This window comes from Vanessa atalanta, chromosome 1, assembly GCF_905147765.1.
Source record: "Vanessa atalanta chromosome 1, ilVanAtal1.2, whole genome shotgun sequence".
Classification (NCBI taxonomy): Eukaryota; Metazoa; Arthropoda; class Insecta; order Lepidoptera; family Nymphalidae; genus Vanessa; species Vanessa atalanta.
The window spans coordinates 3401690-3426139 of record NC_061871.1 but is presented as its reverse complement, the minus strand read 5'-3'; the positions used below and the strand labels follow the sequence as shown (position 1 = coordinate 3426139).

Below are 24450 nucleotides of genomic sequence, written 5' to 3'. Positions count from 1 at the left end.
CGTTTTCACCTCGAACAATAACAATTCGATTCTCATGTTCAATGTTATGGGCGGTGTCTAGCAAATACGTCGTTATGATCAGTAATTGATCGATCACAAATTTAGTTATTAATAAAATACATTTCTTATATTTTAAATTCGATTTGTAAATGTACTTGAAAGTATTAAGATACTTCACTGCAGGTTAAACAGAAATGTTCGTGTATCGCTTTCTCATTATAAAATGTTATGTCTGTGTAATATATAAATATAGTATAAATGTAAAAGTTAATTTTATTACAATTTCAATACAAATAATTTATTTGTGTACAGTTATTAGGATACGAATTAATTACTTCTGTGAATAAAAGCGTAAGTAAGTAGTTAGAATAGTCGACAAGCAAACATACTATAAGGCTTATATAAAATACACGAAGCGTAAACGCAGTCGCAAAAAGACCTTTCACTTGAAATCCACATACCTCGGCGTAGATATCGACGAAGACCTCGATAAGTTCGTCTTGGTCCTGAGCCTGAACAACTTATGGTTGCGTAAATCCATCTTTACAACAACAACAGTTACAACAAAACAACAAAACACCACACACGACCACCCACAATCCGCGACCACTCTTTACTAATGAAATAATTAGAACAACACATCGCAATCTTATTAACATAAAAATTTCAAGTTATAGCCTTAGATCCAGTCATTAGTGGCAAGTACATTGTTAGACGGTTGGGAAATCCCGCTCTAGCCGACAAATAAACTCATACGAGGGAAAGAGAAAGGTGCATTTAAGCCTGCATTGTTGAAACAAACTGTTGTAATTGTGAATGGTCATAGTAATTTTATTAGACGAGTGGATAATCATAAAAGTGAAAAAGTGTGATATAATCAAACGAATTCGAAACGGTGCACAGTATTTAAATGAAATATTGTTAAAATAGCACTCTTAATTGGTTTACGTGATTAATTTTTTTTAAAAGTCGGTTATTATTATTCGAAATATATTTATTCGTATAATATATTCATAGAATAATTTAAGCAATATTTATGTAGATTTAGGAGTCCTCTTTAAAACTTAATAATATAATATATTTAATTTAAAATAAGTTTTATTTTAAAACATTGTTCCATCTATTAATTATTCCTTTTTGGTAGGGTTTCGTGTTATCCCGTCTAGATGGGTATCAGCCACACATCATATTCTACTGCCAAACAGCAACACTTAGTATTGTTGTATTCCGGTCAGTGACGTAGCTATCGTAGGGTCAGGTGGTGCAGTGCACCATGGCCCCTGAGCTCAGGGGGCCATCTAACCTAAGCTTTGAAACCTAGGCTTAGAAAACTGTTAACGAGATTTTTTTTCCTATCTATAATTTTGAAGGGCAATATGATTCCGGTATGTATGGGTAGCCAGGCACAAGGCACATAACATCTTAGCTTCAAGGTTGGTGGTGCATTGGCGATGGAAGAAATGGTTAAAATTTCTACCAGCGTGAATGACAATGACAGTGGATGCATCATTGCCCATTAGCCATTTGGCCAACATTCGTTTATCAATTTAAATCTACTTTGTACCTAATTACAATAGAGACATATACTAATTATTCAATTCATTATATTTGTATGCTAATCATACATCTTGCCGATACAATTCGGTTTTCAAGCAAAGTATTCTAGTACGTTCGTATTGCAATTATATAATCAGGTACAATAACGCTTAGCCGATCTAAAGTTTGAGTGTGATACCGTTAACGCACGTCTCTTGAATATAAATTAATGTATAGGCTACATTTCGCGCTTGTCCTGCAGAACTAACTGTTTGTGATCGCTTGGCAATGCATATAATTTGTAACGAGTTATAAATACTAAAATATATGTATGATTTTTAAGCATTCCTCTCTATGACACTTGAATATGAAAACGTTTTAATTCGATAAATAATTTGAAAAAATTAAAACGAACATTAAATGTATATATCTTAGAGAAATGTTAATTGATATAAGCTAAACACAGACTGTCTTGAATATATTCAAATGAAAATGAAACATTTCAATGAATTACTATAATGAGTTGTCAAAATTTTAATACTTGAGTGCGCAGAGTGCGTTACTGCCTAAATACTACTTTGTCTAAATTGTGTGGTCTCGCTCTATCACGATCCCCTGCCATATCTTTGATCTCATGTTTCATTTAATAATTATTTGTTGTCAGTGAAGCTATTTACTGAATAATGAAATTTCAGATATCGATAAGCGATATGATAACAATACGCCTCTAAACAGCGTATAAAACAGTTTTGAAAATTTAATGAGTGATATACTAAGTCAGTCGATACAGCAAATCAATAATTGATTAATGAGATCTTTATATTAGTCAGTGAAATCCTAGATGAAAGAATGTTTGTGTTGTCATAATATAATTGGATATTTATAAATTACAATTATATATGACATGTCTTTGAGTAACGTGGAAAAACTTTTCAAGTATCAAGGGACTTTGATAGAGTTGACTAATGGTGATGAGTGAACATAGAGTTATTTATGTCGGGAGCTCGGTATGTTAGATATTACTAGAAGTATTCGTGTTTATGCCAAGCTTGATGAGATGTGATATTACGGAATAATGACTCTTATTACTTTGGATTAAGAAACGTAATTAACTGTACATTATGTGGCTAGTCACACGCACTCTACAATGGACATATTGCATTAGTAGCCTGGGAAAATCGTGCAATTATTATAGGGTTCAGGTTTTATATCAGTATTATATATACGTAAGCAGATGAGCAAGAATTTTTATCATAAACAAGCTGATCCGACAGACGTTGTCTTGTCTTAGCTATAAATATCAAGAAAAACCGTGTAAACTGCTAAAACGGCATAATCGTTCTTAAGTTTTCTGAAAACTTCCAGTTTTAAAATTTTTCTTTCCGTAAATACAAAGTATTACAAAACGTAGAAATAAAAATGAATGAAATCGGTTATGTCGTTCTCAGGTGTATAGCGTGACCAAGGGATTATTTTTTATAAATAATAATAAACTCTACTGAATATAGTCATCAAATCAAGTAATTTACGTACCTAATATGTTACAAGACCACAAAACGTATTCATATAATTTATCCATGATTAGCTCTGAGGTTACCTGTCTAGGTCGAAGTTAGGTAGGCCAAATGACCTAATGGACTTAAATTATACACCTCGCCGATCCCCAAAACTTTGTTAGACGAGATATAATTTGATCTCTATGACCTTCCTTAAAATATACAATATAAAATCAATAGCTTCCTTTGTCCGACAATCTTGTAATCAGCTCTGGTCTGCTTCCAATCGGTATGTATCAAAGCAACCCATAATTTAAGAACAAGAAATTAAAATATATATATATGTATATCTGACACTAAAATAATGTCGTAGTTAAGTTTAAAAATTTGAAGGAACAGCCGCAACATCTAACCACGCAAGATAATGTCTGGTTTACTAGAGTAAATTTTGGACACGTATAAACACTTTATCTTCCAAATATGTACTTTGATAAAATATATTATTGCTTGTTAAACTAAATAAAAAATTACAATCGATGTTATTGAAAATGATATTCATATTATCACCTACTGGAGTTATTTCTTGAAGGCTCAAGATAAAAATAGCGCTTACTACTAACTACACGTTAAAGAAGTAAAACATTGCATGTGCAAACGTTGTAATCAAATTCGACCTTGAAGTTTTACTCCCATCGAGCCCAGAACAATTTACTTCAAAATTGTATATTAATATTATAAGGCTAAGGTTTTTTTTAAGCCCGGTAATCTTTGGAAATACCTGTCGGATATTGTGTATTTGATAGCCCAGTTCTTAGGAAAGGTTATAAGCTATTTTAAATCACGCAAGCGCCCATTGTGGTACAACGTGAAGAAGCATTTAAAATAATTTTACAATATTTGAAAAAATCAATTAAATCTGATATTGTTTTATAGTAGTCAGCGGACTCAGTGAATAAATAAACATAAAGACAAACAAAACGCGTTAATAACAATGTGTTCGCGTGACCGGTGATACGATCGGCCGCCCACTTTCCCCCGATAAGAACAATTAACCCTGAATTAAGACTCATTAAGTTTAAATCGATCGTTTAGATCAAATTAATGGGATTTTAAAATGTTGAGGCGTTGTTGAGCTGGAACGCTGTCAATCTCTATTAGAGATTGATAAAGATGTTGGATTCCGTTTAAGTGGAACCTGGTGTAATTTATACGAAGCAGTCAAAGCTTTTGTTGTCGTTTTATGCTATTTGTATCAAGATCCATTCCGTCAATGTCCTCATCACTACGTATAAATAGATTCATGAATTTATTTACTCTACTTTACCCTGATCTAAGGTCATTTTCTTCTTCCGGTGGGTTACAAGACCACAAGATGTATTAATTTATTTTATCCGTATTTAATTCTTAGATAACAAGATAAGATATCTTTTCCGAAAGAAACGTTCTCATGTAACATGTGGCGCAAACTGTGGTGCTTGTCAAAATTTGAGGTTTCTTTATCAAGGAGGTTTATTAACAAAATAGCCTAAGCTTATTCTACTTTACATATAAAAAAATGGTACGTAAGTATTAGTTAAGTATACTAGTTTTATTTGTACTTTTATGTTTAATCGAATGGTTGGCAGCAATAGCTATTATATTATGACCGAGTATTTTATAAGCTTTCTGAAACTAGCCATTAATCTAATAGCATTTCTCTATTGAATCACAGTTCCCACTTTCACGGAGAAAATTTTACAAGCGATAATGTCACCACGAATAAGACGAAATAAAATATTATAGTTTTAAATTCATGGAATCTAAAAAGAGGTTTTAATGTAAGCATAATGTTTTTAAAAATCATACAAAAATAACCTATTGTATGGTCAAGTTTATGCATTGTACAATAAATAGACAAAAAACTGAACTCTAGATTGTTAACACGCACGTTGATACTTCGTACCTTTATTATGTCGCCTATTCAAATCAATATGAAATAAAAAACGATTCGAAACCTTTTAAACGTCCGTGGGTTTAACATTCACTTCCATTCCGATAGTGAGTATTGAGATAAAAATATCCTAGAGGATATTCCTCCAGTGAATATATCAGCAACTAGCTTATTATGTAACCGTTGTATAAAATTTAAGCGATGTTGCGTTTCGCTTTATGTTTTTCAAGTAAAATATTTAGCAAAAATTGTGTAAATTCTTAGTTTGTTTTTTCTATTTTACATCTTGGATTACATTCTATATTTGAAAAAATAAAAAATGCCTATATATATTATAATGCTGGGCAATGGCCAGCTCTCTTCTTAAGAATAAAGTTAGTAGGTTGATGTGGATATACATGTAAAAGATTTGAATTCGATATATACAGGTTGCGTTTATGAATTTTTTTTCAGCATAAGTTCGAGATATAAGATTAGCATTTAAAATTTTATATCACACGTATAAGACGTATAGCTTAAAGTCGCGCAATGGATTGATAAATGCACTGGAGGTTTATCTTTACTTCGGTGTTTATAAAAGAACTAAAGAAGCGTAGTATCTGACGCGTGCCTTGAACACGCGCCTACAATCTGTAAGATCTAGCAATACAAAGAAATGAAGTCAGTGGAACGTCCGTCTGCGGATGCAGATGAATATTTTTGTTTCTGTATTCATGTATTATACATAATAAGGTTTTTCATACATTTTTTTTTAAATCTCTTACTTATGTTAAACAACAATTTCATTTGTTTCAAATTTAAGCAATATAATTTATTTTGTACGAATATATATAATAATATATATATGAATGACAAAAGATTTAAATCAAATGATTGTATTTCTAATTCGATCAATTCTTAATTACAAAGATGTCATTAATTATAACACGGATATGTCACGCTCATTTAGACATTTAATATTTTTTATAAATAAATTATACGACTAAATTAAAAATACACTAATCAGGTCGATATAATACGAGATTAAATTAGTTCACGATTATTAACATATAACTTCCTAAATTATAATGAAAATTAATGTGTTCATAACGATATTATAATAATTTATTTTATTGATTTATTTAGACATAAGTATAATACGAACGTTAAAATTATAAAATATTAGAATTTTCGTGTGTCCCGCTGCGTCCGACCGTCTGATTGAACTACTAATACTAATAAACGCAGTTTAACTTTTTAGCTGTTGTTCAATTATTACACTACTGTACTTGTCTTATTCTTTCAAATGTCAAATTACTGTTTGTAAAAAGAGATAAATTAATGTGTGGTTATTCATATATTAAGCAGTGCGTCTTTGTATCACTGTAAGTAAACAAAATATATAAATTATTATAGATGAAAAATATCCTTCAACATGTCTAAATATCATACAAGCGAAGATTCAATGCTTGTGGTTTTAATGACATATCTAAGCTGAACTTAAAAGTAAATTATTTAATATCTACACTTATATTACAAAAACCAAAGTAGGTCTGTTTGTCTGTCTGTCAGTCACTCTTTCACGGCGAAACCACTGAACCAAATTTGACGTAATCAAGCAAGAAATAAAGCAAACTTGAACTCCAAAGAACTAGGCTACTTTTTAATCCTAATATCTGATGTCTAACCCCTAAAACGATAGCGAAGTCGCGGACAACAACTAGTATAAAATAAATGATAGATACGATAATATAATGTCACGTATTAACAAAAGAACGTTCTAGAAATAAAGAACATTAGCTATGGATGCCATTTTACACATATTATACATCAATTTCTCTTGATTAGTATTCAGAATCGTCAATCAATGGGTCTATTTCATGCCCATCACGTCACAGACGCAGTGAGGCCACGTCATTTGATGTATACGAAGAATTAGGTAACAATTATATTTTGATTTATCTAACAAATATTTAAGAATTTAATTTTATTGTATAACTTTAGGATAATTACATACGTTTAATTAAAAAAAATATCAATAATATATAAACAAATAGAGAATAGTGCGGCAAGCGTTGGTAATCCATGTATCGTTCCGTATACTCTATTGAAACATATTATACATATATAAGATATGACACACACATAAGACCAAGACATAAGAGTCAAAAATAGTCGAATCGTTTTTTATCGCTTTACATGTGGAGTGATACTTCGTTTTTGTACTTTTGACATACATTATCCCAATAAGATGACACAAACATTTAAATTGTAGTCAAGATCTCTTGTATTATTCAACGATTTTTAAAAGCAAAGTTTACTTAGGCATTTTTATTTTAAGCAACCCCCTTTGCATAAAAGATTGATGGATTTGTATATCGAATACATACAATGCGCTTTCAAGGGTCTGACTTTACAAATTTCATGAATAAAAACGATGACATTTGCTTATTGATGTCGGTAGCGATAATTTTTTACTTGCAAAATCATTCCGAACATGTGCGTAAGCATTCTTAGCGGATTATAAATGCGAGGGAACCGTACGAGCCTGCCTTATTTAAATAAACAAATTGAAATATTTTTTTTTTAACGCATTCATTGGCCACCTTATACCGTCCAGACAATATGAGTGTAAGCTACTACTTACTCATAAAATTATGTTAACTGAGTTACAAGTCACCCAGTGAATTTCAATACCTCAATCCAAATGATACATACCTGGAACAAATAACATAAACATTAATACACAGTTGAAATTCATCATTACATAGTATAAAACAAAGTCGCTTACCGCAGTCTGTCCCTATGTATACTTAGATCTTTAAAATTACATAACGGATTTTGATGTGTTTTTATTTAATAGATAGATTGATTCAAGAGTAAGGTTTATATGTATAATACTTGCACTATATGGTAGAGAAACAATGAATTTTAGAGGTTTCTAGAGTGATGTCGTAAATAAAAACATTTGTTTTGCGTTTACATTGCAAACGCTGGCTGAACTCTACGAGATAGATTTTTTATCTTTTACTTTTTATGAGAAATAAGGGTTTATTTTCGAAGCGATTTTAAGCAATATACCGTTCAACCTTATCCAATTAAGTTAGTACATAAAATACATTGTGCTTATAATATAGATTAATGTCGCCCTTTACAGTGTGTAATTTAAATGAAAATTTTCGAAGATATTACAGATTTAAAATGCAGGGACATAGCGGTTTGTATTGTCTTATGTCCGAGAAACTATGAACGTTGTAAAACATTCTGTAGTATATTTAGTATCAGCATTGCACCCGTGCAAAGCCAGGGCGGGTCGCTAGTCTATATAAAAAGTGAATGAGTTTTTATCATCGTTATGTACAACAATAAATAATGTTTTTGTCTTAATTACTCGATATTATTATCTCAAAATAATATCTTATATAAAAATCTTCATTACAAGAGAGTAGTGATAAGAATTGCTATATAAAATGAAATCGTGGACGTACAAATGAGTTTCTAATCAAAACGAAGTATGATAAATATAATCGATATAATACTATACCATCAATAAATCATTATGCAACGATGCACAGCATAGGAAATGTATGCACACAAATCGATTACTACTTTCACCGTAACATCACGCTTGATTTCACGGCAATATTATACGATCGATTGAAAATACACAACTAATCGTATGTCTAACGATATTAATAAAGGATCACTTTAAACTGGGCAGATAATGCCGTTTTGTTATCTAGTTGAATTGACGCCCGTCTCTCGCACGTCACGCGTAAATAAAAATGATTTATTGATCGTTTTATCAAACTGTAAACTGTTCTATGATAAAACAGAATTGGTTTCAATTTCATTGTATTGTATCGATACAAATAATATATAGAATGAGTACATCTTATTTTGTTTAATACGATTGAGTTTAGAAAGTTTTGTACTTCCGTTTGAAATAAATAAAAAAAACGTCTCAAAGATGTAACTATATCATACTATCTGATTCATACTATCTACACAATAGATTCGATGTCTATAGAAATACAGTCACGGAATACGATGACCGGACTTCAGTTCCGGTAACTGTGTTCCCGTTTCCGGTAATTGCTGGTCTCTTAATACAATTACAAATACAAAGTGTACCAAATAACTAAATTATATTTTTCGTTTATTTTTTTTTTTTTAATTCTCAATTTATTTCTAGTTGATACAATTTTTTGTTTTTTTTTTTTAAATTATTATAACACCTTGTTCATGTCTACAGTTCAGTCACTAACTGCCTATGATATTATATTGTCGATCGGCTTAAGTTAACAAAGAGCTTGTCAGTAAGATATTATACTTGTTTACTGTTTGTTGCATCATATTATGACCGCAGGTGACTTTTGATTAATCGTATTATAACATTCTTTGTAGTTACATCATAGCTTATTGATATATCTTCTGATAAAGTCGGCGCGCTATAGCTATTATACAAACAAACCAATTTAAATCGGGTCGAGATGGGTCAAAAATAAAATATCTTTTTGTATAGATTCAATATTAAGCTTAAAATATTTTAGCTTCAAAAAATTAGGTTATTTATCGATGAAAGCTTTTAAAGAAATGTTTATAGTACGCATTACCAATATACTATTTATTAAGATTTAAATATTTTATTTTATGATGACCCAGCAAAAAAAATCGTCTGAATTTAAGCATGTATGTGCACTAATCGATCATTCTCAGATTTGCTTTTATACGTTTAATCATCATTTAAATTGTTTAAAATAACATTATAATTGCTCCAAAATAATAATAATTGCTTGATTCAAGGTAACAGCGATTTTCAGTATAGATTCGAATCAGAAGAACTATCAAGAAAATCAATAGTAACTTTTTTCCGACGATTAAGCGGTAGCTATATAAATACATATATATAATGTTAAAAATATATGCACCTAAAAATATCTCCAAATAACAGAATAAAAATTGCGAATCTAATCGATACAAAGTCCAAACTTGTTTCAACAATTTTTTTAAATTCTACGGGTGCTCTCTTTTTGCGAAAAAGCACTAAACTGTTATTTTTCGTTTTTAATTGTATTCTTTGTTGAAAGTTCTGCATACAAATAAAACTGTCAGACAAGAATTTAGGTTAGACCGTTATAAAATAAATGCAAGATTTTAAAACCTATTTCGTTATACATTTTAAGAAAGTGCTTAAGAATTATTAAAATTAATTTAATTTAGCTGGAAACAATTAAAGCTCAAAACTGTTTTAATGCCCTTACTAAATACGCCTTCTTAACTATATTTGGCTCAAGGTCGACTCACTGACCGTATCTTTTAAGTTCCTCGGCCTGTCACATGGAATAGTTGAATTTATAATTTTATGGTTTTAACTTTTAACTGAATAATAACGATAAATTGTGTTCAATTCTGTTAATAAGAGATTATAGGTAATTCATTTGCGCATTTCAAAAATTAAATAAAATGACTCAGTGTCACGTGTTTTCTACGTGCTTAATAACGGAAGGTCACGAGTTCAAATCCGGGTTAGCCTGTTCTAAGTTTTGCATATTATTAATTTATAATTTTATTTCATCTCAGCCCGTGCGTTGATTAAGGAACATATCTATGTATCCACCTAATAGGCCCATTTATTAAATGCTATGAAATAGTTTATTTAGTTCTTTACGTTAAGTCATATATATAATTAGTCAGGTTGTATTGTACATATTTTTACTAACGTTTATTTATGTTTAATAAATATATAGTGAAGTTTAAATATTTTCGTCAACTACTTGTACGGTACAAAGTGTTTCGTAATAAAATTCGCCACGAAAGTGAACAGTGGGAACATTCCGTGTGGAAACTGATGTCGTGACGGACGGTGACACTTTTGTAATATTTTGTCGGTTATTAGTTCATGAGGTCGGTGCCGAGTTTATATTGTGCGGTTGGATACATTAAATGGCTCGGTTTATTTCCTCACTTAATTTAAATTTTGTTTAATACACCTTTAAGTTTTACCCGGAATTGTAATTATCGTAATGAATGATCGCCTACCGATCGCCTATAGGAAAGTACCTAATATTTGTGCATTTTATAATAATGGTTATTTTTTACATGCTTTTGTTTAAGTTTATATGTGAGCACGTGTGGATTTTTTTATAATTGAATTGTAGTTTTGCGCACATTAATTTCTAGTCGTTATATAATTCAATACAAAGTAAATTAGGCCAATTATAAAGAAGATATAAATAAGTATAGTTATTAGTCGTTAACCATGCAAGACATATAAACTAAGCTATATGTAGTTGATCTGATTATGTTTATGAAAAGGGTAATCAGAAGATTTAAAATTATCTTATATAATGGCGTAAGTAATTTACTAAAGTATATTTTATTTATATTTTGTTTTTGATAACATTTGACATACTAGTTTCACAGTCACGTTGAAACGTATGCCAACTAATATTTATCGACTATTATATAACGCACATAGTTTTACAAGGAAGCCGTTCCGCGGCGTGCTTAGAAGAAGCACGCTAGAGCCAGAGGTATGAATCTCTCCGCATTTCTCTTGCTTTCAACTACGGTTGAATAACCTCGATTATCGCATTAAGTAATTACGTCAAATACCACAATGAATGTTGTCAAGAAAAATGACCTTGTGTTGATGAGTTTTCACTGTTTTTCTAACTACAGGAGAAAGTTTATGGTGATTCAGTAACTGTTTAATCGACAACAAAATAAATATACTATCAAGTAAGTTAAGTATTTTTATCATTAAAGTAAAGTAAAGAAAATAGTCTGTAAATGTACCACTTTTGGGTAAAGACTTATTTTTCCTCTTAAAATAGACGTTTGGAGCGCCTTCGACGCTGCTCCAATTGGTGTCGCACACAGATATGACGCGCAACTTCATTTGACCAATTTACGTTTTCTTTCTAGCGTGCACGAGAATTCAAAGTCAATGGTAAATATATTTATTAGATATAGAAGCGTTACACTTGCTTATTGATAGTCAAAAAACCTCAGAATAAACCAGAGAATAATCGGCGAAAGAAACTATAAAAAATAATGAATATCACATTTTACAATCATTTTTTATCATTATATTTTTGTTATTTGAAATAGCCTAGAGGCTATTATCTCATTCCCAGTTTATACAATAATCTAAGAAAAGTTCGGTTTATATACACAAATTAAGCATATGAATTTTTTCTCATTTCTAACGCAGTAGTCATATCAGGTTTCGACTAAAAACATTATTTTTTAATACTGACATCAACACAGTGTTATAGATTCTAAGCTAGTAACAGACAAACAATGAATAAAACAATTGACATTTGTTAAGAGTGAAAACAAGAACACTTAGACTAGGTGAAGTCAATTAAAACGGTTAATTGTTATGGTTCTAACGTAGCAGTACCACTGCGATCTTACAAATAAGTACCATAGACAATAAAAAGTGATAGTCTGTTCATGCTCCTATGTATTTTATTTCCTATGTATTTTATTATTTGAAAGTGTATTTTATTTATAGGCAAATTGTGCGGGTTTTAAGAATAATGAGTAGAAATAAAAGTTTTCTACAATATCTACCGAAAATATACACTTATTAAATTATAAAGAATGCAAATTAATACTCGTGGTAAATGTGAAAATGTGACGCATTTAAAAACGTTTTATCGTTACGTTTAGAAACGTCAAGTAAACATATTGTGTACACTACTGATAAAATGTTAACGCAAAAATAACCTTAAAGACAAAAAAATTACAGTGTATTGCTTGTAAAAATTATATAATGATAAATATCATATTGTTCGTATCAATCAAATATCAAGTCATAATCAGTTGTATCAATTTAAATATAGCAATTATTTTTTTTATTCTGTGGAAACATATTCCACATAAAAAAGAACAAAAACAAATTAATTCGCCATCATTACCAAATTAATTTTCCAATTATTCATTAACACATATAACAATGAATAAAATGAATTATCGATAAATTAAAAAAATAGATAATCATTTTATAATGTGTCACAACTTTATAAAGACGTTTTTTGTCGTATGGCTAAGGTTATCTTTAGCAAAGATTAACCATAATGTATTGTGACCGCGATACAAGAGATTAGAAAGTTTATTTTATGGGTTTTCTTCGGGAAAATATTGATTTCTCCCATCGCGTCTGTTACAATGAATATTGTGAACGGAATGATCGCCGCGACAAACGCATAAAATGTAGTAAAATAATTGTGCCAGCGTCCAGTACAATGTTACAGGACTATCATTTGGACGGCGTGTTTTTCTATCATTTATATCATGTTTCATTGCATATTCTTTAAGATATTTATTTAAATTTATAAAAAAAAACGAGGAGGTAATGATATTAATATTCGTGATTCTACAAGCGCCATGAAAGCAAATAAAGGTAAAATAAAATTATAAATAAATATTTAAATCATATTGTATTTTAAAATATTAGTATTATAAAACATATCATTTCATTATATGTAAATATATGTATATGCAGTTGTCATTTAATTAAATATTACAATTATAAATATAAAATACATCACTACAAACATTTTGTTTCATATTTGATTATTTGTGTTCTGTTTTACTAACTATGGTGTGCTTAATATGGGTGGAGCAAGAACATGGACACATTTATTGTACATGATTTCGCATATACATGGGAAAGCATTACTTACAGGCACATGCAGGCATGCAGAGTTAATATAAACTTAACATAAACATATACTTACGGTTTGACAGAATATTTATTGTATACTCGTTTTAAGTTTTCCTAGATAATATCTTTAGAGAGATTTTTGAAAGGATTTATTTTCGTACTTATATAGTGGATAGAGTCGAGAGGAGTTAATGTGTGTTCACAGAAAATATAAGGAGGAATACAACATAAACACTTATTTGAAATTAATGTCGTGAATTTAGCAAGTGCTGTAAAATTACTCTGTCGACTTGTATGGCATATGTAGCATATAAAAACTGTTTAAATATGTTCATTATTCCTAAAAATCTTATTTAAACAAAGAACTTAACCTTTTTGCCGTAAGCTGACGAAACACTATTTTTTAAATAACTTAATCATTGGTACGATATTTTTTAATAACATAACATCATATTTTAGATCTGCTATTCTGTAATACCTTAGTACGAAACATTGAAATATGTCTTGTGTTCTACAAAATACACAAAAATATATTCAATGCAGATGTAACGTGTACTGTAACTATTTTAAAATTTGATTGCGTATACTTATTCCAGTCTTTAATGTAAATAACTTCAGTACACCTTTAAATACAACATCCCTGTATTGTCAAAGTCACTTCTCTAAGCTATAAGCCTAAATAATGCTAGATAATGATTTCTCTGAAAGATACATAGGATGGAAAGTTTAAACAAACACTATTCTACTCGTTTGAGGCAAAATTTCACATTTACCTCACTAAGTAAACAGTCAAGCGTGAAACTGTTCTCTATATCGTTGGATTCATTCATTTAAGATTTCATATAATTTACATATTATGATTCTTAATTAAATTAAAATTATTAGTAATTACATATAATTATATCTTTGGTTTTATTAATTCAAATTTACTATCTTCTTGGTTGTCTCGGCTATTTTGTGTTTCTTCTTCAGAAGACTATAAATGTATTTTTTTTTTTTTTAATCAATGTAATTTCATTACGATATGCCAGTATCGTTCATAGTGTTACTCAACTATGCCTAATAAACATATATAAATATGCAAAACACTCAGTCTCTTGAAATGTTATGTCATGAAGTCATCGCGTGATTTTATTTATATAAAATATATTTTAGCCTCTATATTTATAGCATGTGAATTTACAAAACTTCTGAGATTTTTTTAATTAAATTTAAAATATATATCTAATTTTTTTTTTTAAATTAAAATTGGAAGAATACATTTTTAAATAATTTTACTCAAAAATGGTATTACCTTGGAAAATTATCTATGAATTATATTGAACACGATTTACACTTTGTCTCTGAAAAAAAAACAATTTATATTGTATGTTTTAGTATCATATTTATATATAATAATATATCAGCAGCTGGATATATTTTCGAATTTTAAATACACGATATTCTTTAAGGATAGGACCAGAGAATAGCATTTTAGACTGTCGGATAATTTAATCTCAGCAAAAATTTTATGATAAAAATATTTATGTTATTATTTATTGGTCATTATTTTTTTTTCTTGACATTTTGTTACCCTTATATCACATCATCAACGTCTCTTATCACATTGATCATTAAAAAAAAAAAACGTTTACTTGTTTATATTTAGTGAAAAAATTAACAATCAGTACATTGTTATACGAGCAGTAATTTAAAACTAAAAATATAGTCAAAAGTATAAATAATTGTAAAAGTCAAATGCCAAGTTTCCAAGAATCGCATATTATCGAATAAGCATTTAATATGAATCGTAGTGTCACAATCAAGTGAATTTTAAATTAAACAGCAGATCGGAGATGTTAACAAATGACCCTAATTACACTGACTTACTCAGAATTTAAACCGGAACATAGAGTTTTCAACAGACGGGTTTGTCAAAGTCCGAATTAAATACTATATATTCACTAGCTGGTTCGACCTTCGTCTATTATTATTACTATTCGTCGGCCCTTATGCAGTCATTTATTAAAAATATTAGTACTTAAATATATATTTTGAAAGTTAGTTTATAGTATTAGTAAAAATTGATTGATTAGTTAGTTTTCGTTACTGTTACTTTGAATTGTCTTTTTTTTTTAGTTAATTTCGCATTTGTTTCGAGGTGATACGGGTCGACTCCGGTTGTTATCGAATCTGTTTACGATTGTGTGACATTTTGGTAAACTCGTTATAACAAGTTACCTATCGGGTAAAACCAGACGGCCTTACTGCCTACAATCTCCTTCATAAAATACCGATGATTGGAATAAATAAACGCTTTTGTTGTAACTATTTGTTTTTATATACAATATATTATTCTGATTTACATTTGATTTTTAAAACTTATATTTTTATTTGTTTTTTTTTTATGCAATTTATATTTCAATTTCGCTGATTTTTAGACGTATGGATCGCGCCTTCATCGTCAGTTAAACGCCGCGCCGATGAATTTTTAATTAAAATTTAAAATCCATCAACAAATTCTATAAAAGTAGAATTTATAAGCAATAATTGTTTATTGTTTTGTTTTATTTACCGTTTTGAAGGATGAGTGAGCCAGTGTAACTACAGGCACAAGGGACATAAGTTCCCAAGGTTAGTGGCGCATTGGCAATGTGAGGAATGGTTAATTTACGGCACTAATGCTGATGGGCAGTGTCGTTCACTTGCCATCAGGTGGTCTATTTGTCCATTCGCCTACCTATGCCACACGGCTATGCTATACAAGGCGGGTCTGGACAAAGCACTATCAACGGGAAAAAATCTTTTTTTCCCTTAAAGTTTCCACGAATAAAGTCTTAATATTGTATAATTATAATATTTTAAATTGAGATTACATCTGACCGGAGAGATCCGGCTCATTAATAAATTTATTGACGATTCTTTAAGTTCTTATAATTTATATGGAATTGTATTGTTAATCTTCATTATGTATATTAAATTAGTTATTATCATATGTCACTCTTTAAATTATCTTCGTTGAGAGGACTTTTAATAGGTTTATATAATAGTCAAGATGTTTTTTATATTTACCGAATATATTTCGATACCACTAATTAAAAATTTTGTTTTGCGATAAAATATAACATTATTTTTTTTTTTAATTTATATAGATGGTCGTTTTACTATTATTAAGTGATATAATGTTGTGCCTTGGTTTAATATGCAGTGTTCTTGGCAAAAATCCTATTGACTCGTCTATATACATATATAGCTAAAGATCCGTACCGACTCAGTTTACATATATATTTTATATAAATATTTTAAAAACATGAATAAGGCTAAGATTTGCTAAGTGAATAATCCGATAAAGAATTTTGAAATTAATGTATTGTATGCTTGAGTTACTATTCAGCTGTACTCACCTAAAACAGTTCCAAGTCCAAAGGTCATAAAATCCAAAATAAAATCAAAAATCAAAATATTCTTTATTCAAGTAGGCTCATAAAACAATATTGAATTGTCATGTTACCATGTTAAATTAAATTTGAAGCTACTGTGTATTATAGACACAAAAATCAACTAAAAGTGAAACTCAAGAGTTGTCTCTTGACACTTCTCAATGTCGATCCGTTATTCGTTATGAAAACATTTTCACGAGGACAAGTTATTCAATGTGTGTACAATAACTTAACAGTATTATAAAATGATTGCGCGCTTTTGTGAAATACTTGAAAGTAAGTAGTGACAGAATGTTCAAATTTTTATATCATTCTTATCAAATTATGTCCAAAAATTATATTATAATCGTTTTTTCTTCACCTACGTATTTTTCAATTTCAAAGATAAATACTTAGCATTAGCAGCCTGTAAATTTTCCCACTGCTGGGATAAAGGCCTCCTCTTCCTCTCCCTTTGAGGAGAAGGTTTGGAGCATAATCCACGTTGCTCCAATGCGGGTTAGCGGAATACACATGTGGCAGAATTTAGTTGAAATTAGACACATGCAGGTTTCCTCACGATGTTTTCCTTCACCGCCGAGCACGAGATGAATTATAAACACAAATTAAGCACATCAAAATTCAGTGGTGCCTGCCTGGGTTTGAACCCGAAATCATCGGTTAAGATGCACGCGTTCTAACCACTGGGCCATCTCGGCTCATAATTACTTGTAATATCTGTAATGTAAAAAAAATACATTAACATACGGTTTCTGTTCTTTAATCGAACATGTTGCAAATGTGATACACTCTTAATTGTCTTATTTCGAATCAGCCAAACATATATTAAACTCTTTTTTATTTCATAAAACAAACCAAAAAAAGCGATTTTTGATTTTATCACCTAGTAATAAGAACTAATTTTCTAAAATATCTAGAATAAATTTTGACAAAACAAAATTCAATCGCAATTTGACCTTATCAAACTAATCGAACATATTATGCTGACAGGATGGAAGGCGCCACTTGTTATGATAAAAACGACTTCAAATACAATTTAAAAAAAAAAAGCTAAAGTAAAAAATATTTAAGTATGTATACAATCAAGTCGAAAATCAATTCTTTACTTTGTACTTTAATCAATAATAATTGTCATTTGTTATCACGTCCCTCCATCTATAGTACCTACTAATATTATAAAGAAATAAAATTTGTTTGTTTGTACGAGGTAATCTCTGGAGCTACTTGGTGGTAGGGCTTTGTGCAAGCGCGTCTGGGTAGGTACCACCCACTCATCAGATATTCTACCGCCAAATAACAGTACTCTGTATTGTTGTGTTCCGGCTAGAAGGGTGAGTGAGCCAGTGTAATCACAGGCACAAGGGACATAACATCTTAGTTCCCGAGGTTGGTGGCGCACAGGTGATGTAAGGAATGGTTAATATTTCTTACAGCGCCTTTGTCTATGGGCGGTGGTGACCACTTACCATCAGGTGGCCCATATGCTCGTCCGCCAACCAATACCATAAAAAAAGCTAGAGAGAGCTAAGTCTATTATTTTTTTCACTAGTGAGAAATAAAATATTCCTGAGTTCTATAGGGCAGCCCGTACCGTATAAATTGCACCTTTGCGAAGCCGAGGCGGATCGTTAGTATTTGTATATGTACCTAATAATTTACGTAATAATCAATCATAGTATGTGTGCATAAAATGTATTATGAAAATGATTTATTGTTGCAGTCAAATTGTATAATCGATTTGGAGGACAAAATATATACTTACATAATAACACGTTTTTTTTAAGTAATTTACATTCTAGTTTGTTTTTGCACACTTCATTAAAAATCGTTTGAATAAATAAAACTATACGATTTCTCACATCTAGCTCTTATATATACCTACTTTACTTTTATATATTTGTAAATAAAAATGATAAATACCTAGATGGAACGATAAATATATCATTTATCGAAGCAATAATGTATTTTTATATACAGTAGTATAACACATGGATAAGACATATTTATGATAAAATCGCTTACTTTAGCGTAAATTAAAGCCAATAAAAAATAAAGAATTTCAAAGAATGATTAACTACATTTCTACATTAAAAAAACCTATTTTATATAAGAAATTCAGAAATACCAAATTTCTGAAAATGTTTATTTGACTTTTTAAGTAGGTATTATTCGAAATGATTTAGAAGCGATCGCTCATAAAACTTGCACTGTAAAAAAGCTATAATTCACATTTTTAATAGATTTTTCCTTTAAATATTCATATTGATAATATTTGTATTATAAAATAAATTATATATAGTACGAAAACGATTTTGAATTATAATTTTTTTTATGATATTGTATATAAGTTTATCGTTTTACTAATATGCAATAGTTATTGTATTATATCGTTAAACTTTGTTCCAAACTTAATTCGTTCTGTCACGGTTGCGCCAGGATTTAGCAACCGACAACTGATATTCGCGCAAGCAACTCAGATTCAGCAATATGTAACATACATTATGTTGCTAGATATTTTATACGCCTCTTAAAGTTACAGTGCAATACTAACAGCATACAACTTTTGCAGTTATATTTTTTTACTTAAAGTAGCTACTCATTTATTAAAATATTATAAGAACCGGAGCTTAGATAAATACTGTCGAATGATTAATATATTATATATGTATATTAGAATAAATATGCTTAATTAATGACATCGTTTCTTTTTTTATAAAATAAACTGAATGAAATATTACCCAAGCTTGCTAGATTATTAAACTTGAGCGCTACAAAAATTAATAAAAATATTTTAATTACAATTCGTAGGTGCATAGCATAACTTTAAACATAGTATTATATTGCTTTTAATTGAGCAATACGTCAATCAAACCACGCAAATCAAACGTGCAAAATAAATTGCTCAAACAAGTGCATACTGCATTTTAGATAATTTGGAAAATCGTCTGAAAGTACCGGATACTGCACCGTTTACTATCGTACGTATTTAGATCTTACCGTTTGGGAATTAGATTCAATTTCGTTCGTCAACAATCACTCACGAATCGGAAAATAGATAATAGTTCTGTTGTAAAATATACCCATTAAATCATGTTCTTCCGACGGCCTTAAGACTCGGAAATGTGTGGAACAATGCTGCCTGCATCTCTACATGCTCAAAATATGTTAATCATTATTAAGTTAAAACGGAATCCCTATGGTTTGTTTATAAAATTATCATATAAAAATCAAATGCAATTATTATTATTAAAAATATTGTAAAATATGTTATAATAATATAATTTATTGCAATCTTGAAATAATTTTCTCTATTTCGTAACGTGTATTTAAGCGAGGATAAGAAATGTAAATATTACAAGTCCGAAAAAGGCGAGTCTGGTTGGAAATGTTTATATACTAGTATTATAATATAAAGACGTGGGTTCTTCGTAACTATCAATAGCGTATGCCTGTTTCACATGCGCTGGTTATTGCCAAACAACCTGCTAACATGTTATTGTCGACGATGACAATGCTTCGCGTTATTTAGTTAAACGGGCCATTAGCTTTCCTTTGTCAAATATAAAATTGTATCGAATTATAGAAACGTACGATTCTCGACTTTGTGCGATTGTAATAAAGGATTACACAGCTACTGGACGGGATTGTTTTTATGTTAATTTCTATTCTTTTATACAAAGGTGACGCGTGATGAAATTTTATAGATGGGCGTGGAGCGTGAGACTTTCGACGGAATCGCTAACAGAATGCTTAGTGTCTGTTACAGTAAACGGGAATTTAAATCAAACTACATGTGTTGTTTAATTACATATTTTTATATTTAATTATAAATTAAATGTAAATTCAAGTTACAATTAAAGTCGAAAAAATTTTTTTTTATTCTGTTAGATTATATCAGTAGTTACAATGTTGCCCGGGGACTTTCAATAATTACCAGAACTAACAAATTAGGTCCACAGTATATTTCGGAATAATTTGCGCCGGCTAAGTCAATATTTTTATGGAAGAGCATAATTTTATGCAACAAATGAGTAAGGTAAATGAAATTCATGATAAAACACATCTATCGAGAAGAACCAAAAGAAGACGCTTTTATATTCTATACTAATATAGTAAATAGGAAAGTAACTATGGTTGCCTGTTACTGTTTCATGGCTAAAACACTAAATCCATTTTGGTCAAATTTGGTACGAAGCAAGCTTAAACTTTAAAGGACGGATATAGGCTATTTTTCCCTCATTCAGGGGGTTATGTTGGGGATAAAAGGTTGTATACAAGTTGAAGTATCTTCGTCGCAAACTGAATTCGAAGCAAGCGAAGCCGCGTATTCAGCTAGTTATTAATATTTGATATGACATTTGCCTTAAATAAAACTATTTCCATAAAAAGATAGACAACATATATTTCTTAATTATGCATTGAAATGAAAAAAAAAACGAGTTTGCGTGTTTAGTCCAAGGTTCAACTTATTATATTTGTATTTCAAAATCGATATAACACATTTGGTAACTCCACGTGATTATATCATCTAGTAAATATATACAATTCGTCAACATTACACTCGCTTTTAAAATTATACGTCATGATCCGGTTTATCTATTATCACATTTGTATATAATTTATTTTCCATTAATTTTCTTTTCTAGTTTAAATTATAGTGTATATAATAAGTAGAATACCTAACAGCGTGTTAACAGGCCACCGCTAGGCAGAGGTCTCCGTGCATATTATGGAGTATGTGGGGTGTTCCACAACATTGCCAACCGAAATGATTTTATTTTTAAATATTCGTTACAAAATAAAATAATGTATTATACATATATAATAATAATAAATTTTGAATTCGGAATATAAAAATCATATATGTTACCTTCTTTTCCTTAACATTCGTGTAATAAATTAAATTCGTTGAAAACTTCTCGTAATGATTTATTAATTAAAACAAAGTGTCTTTCGCGCTAAAATGTTAATTAATTAAGAGATTTTAGATCAATATCTCTCTTGTTAATTTATCCATAATTCTTATCGATCCACTTACTCGATTTTAACTTTTATATCATTGTATTGGGAGGCTTTTAAAATTTAATGATGAACGGTTATATCAATGAGGTAACAGCCAATCAAATGTCACGATCACACCTTTAATATTACTAATAATTGAGTGTAATTTTAATTGTAAGTTAATATTAAGATATAAAAATGCAAAGAGATTCAAAATTATGAATTATATTATTTTTTCCATACACAATATTTTCAGAAGTGTCCGTAAGCCGTAAATGAACGATTTAAATAATGTAGTATGTATTCTATGTTATTAAATAGGTACAAACGTATTGCGATAGATTTAATAAAGATAAAATATTTTCAACTCAGCCTTATATGTACTTGTATATTTTTGATTGAAATAGTATGTTAATAGAACCTTTATATTGATAAGATAAAATATATGAGACACCAATCAAGTACTAACATTAAGGATAGCAATAAAATATATTTAAATTAATTTACTACATACTACATATAAATTTCGACATACTTTATGTATGAAAAAACTAAGTTATACTTGTTTTTTTTTTTATATTTCATACTGGACTTAATGTTTCGTGACCTTGAGTTACAATATAAACTTTTTTACCAGCTGTACTCGTACTTTCTCGGTGACTGCAAGAGTTGCAATATAATTTCAAAATGCAGTAACGACTTTAGGCAACAAGAGTTTCGACAAATTTCGCTCCCAGATAATGAAATAAGGAAACTATTCCGACTTTAGCTGATATAATATTTCGATAAATTGTGTCATGTTTTGAATTTGTAACAATAAATATTTTAAATTTTCATAAAAGAGTGACAGACTTGCGTGAGTTACTTCTTTGACTCTATATTTCAAACTAGTGATTGATTTAATAACGATACAATCCCTAGTTCGAGGCCATTGTTTTAGTAAAGTAGCTTTATAATTGAAAAAAAATTACCAACTTCAAAATAAATAAAATTTGTTTGCGAGCTTTAATTTCATTATTTCAAGGTCAACAAATGTCCATTAAAGACAATGGTCAATAATTTAACATTAAATATCTATTGATTAAATATTTCTTTTATAAATATAAGTACAGCTTAAACGTAACATAATCATACAATTTTATTGAAACAGTTCTGATCGCTCCGTTGTAAAGACATCAACGCGTACGTGACGCTCGTTGAAATCTTTCGTTGGGTGTAATACAATAAAATATATATATATATATATGAACACTTATTATTTAAAATTCAAGCAATTAAAAATGAACTCAAACGGAATGATGAGTATTTTTTTCGTAATTAACATGCAATTTTTTAAATTAATAAACATTTATACAAATACAGTTCCGCATAAATTTTATATTCCACACGCACGTCTAATTGCTGCAAGTACTCGTACTTATCAAAAAAACACCTTTCGTCACCAACTTCCGTGTATTGAAATTGTGTAACAACCAATTATAAATAAGAAAATAAGCTAAAACTCACTTGCAAAATTGGTGAAAGTAGTGAAAATATATTTGTACGCGTTCAACGTCACAATTGCTGGCACAAAACACTGATATGCACTGTCATACACGCGTTCTATTTTTGAAAATTAGCGCTTATATGGGGCGGCTGATATCGCGCTTTAGTACGGCGCGCGCATTGGCGGTGGGCGCACGGGGCGACGGGCGGCGAGAGACTGCGCGCGAGTACGCTCCCACCGTCCGAAATACTAATCACCTTGCTGTTGACGATTGAGGTGCATGACTTGAGAAATGGCGGATTTCGCTATGACAATTTCTTCTTAAAAACTTATACTTTGAAAGAATTATTAGCAAAAACATTAGTAATATTGCATTTTTTTTTTAAATATAGAACGTACCCAAACTGTAATATACGATATTTTATCCATTTCAACTAAAACGCAGTTAATTAAAAAAAATGAGCGTGGAATATTAAATTATACGCAATATGATTGTAAATAAAAGGATATTTAGCTTCATTTTCGAACTTAAAATGTACCCAATAGGTTTTTGCTTCTGACCCGCAGGCACGGACAACAAATATAAAAAATCACGTATATATATTAATAATAATAATAATTCTCCACAGTTAGTTTGGAAACATAACTTTTCATAAAAAAAACCGTTATAATGGTCTGCCCTTATTATGTTAATATGTATATACGGTGACGAATCTTATAACTTGGACCATCAACGTGAAGGTAACACACGGATCTAAATGACGATTGTCATTTCTCCCACATCCATAAGGTCACTAATAAATATCACCCATCTCTGCTTGACGTCACGCAGAACACCTCATTCGGGTCACTGTCAATATTTCGTTCTTTTCCGCTAATCCTTGAAATATTTAACAGATGTAATTCGTATTAAATAACAAGGT

At 29.9% G+C, this 24450-nt stretch overlaps 1 protein-coding gene across 3 annotated transcripts in view; it reads right to left on the bottom strand.

The window, feature by feature from the left end:
- LOC125066005 overlaps window positions 1-23738 on the bottom strand; it is a 106340-nt gene extending 82602 nt beyond the window's left edge. For 2 of the 3 annotated variants that reach the window (XM_047673893.1, XM_047673885.1), the window contains exon 1: window positions 462-518. The gene's annotated coding sequence lies outside the window, so the exon portion shown is untranslated. Of the gene's footprint in view, window positions 1-461; window positions 519-23547 lie in introns of those variants that run through there. The other variant, XM_047673900.1, reaches the window with a different exon arrangement.
- Window positions 23739-24450: the final 712 nt, after the last annotated feature.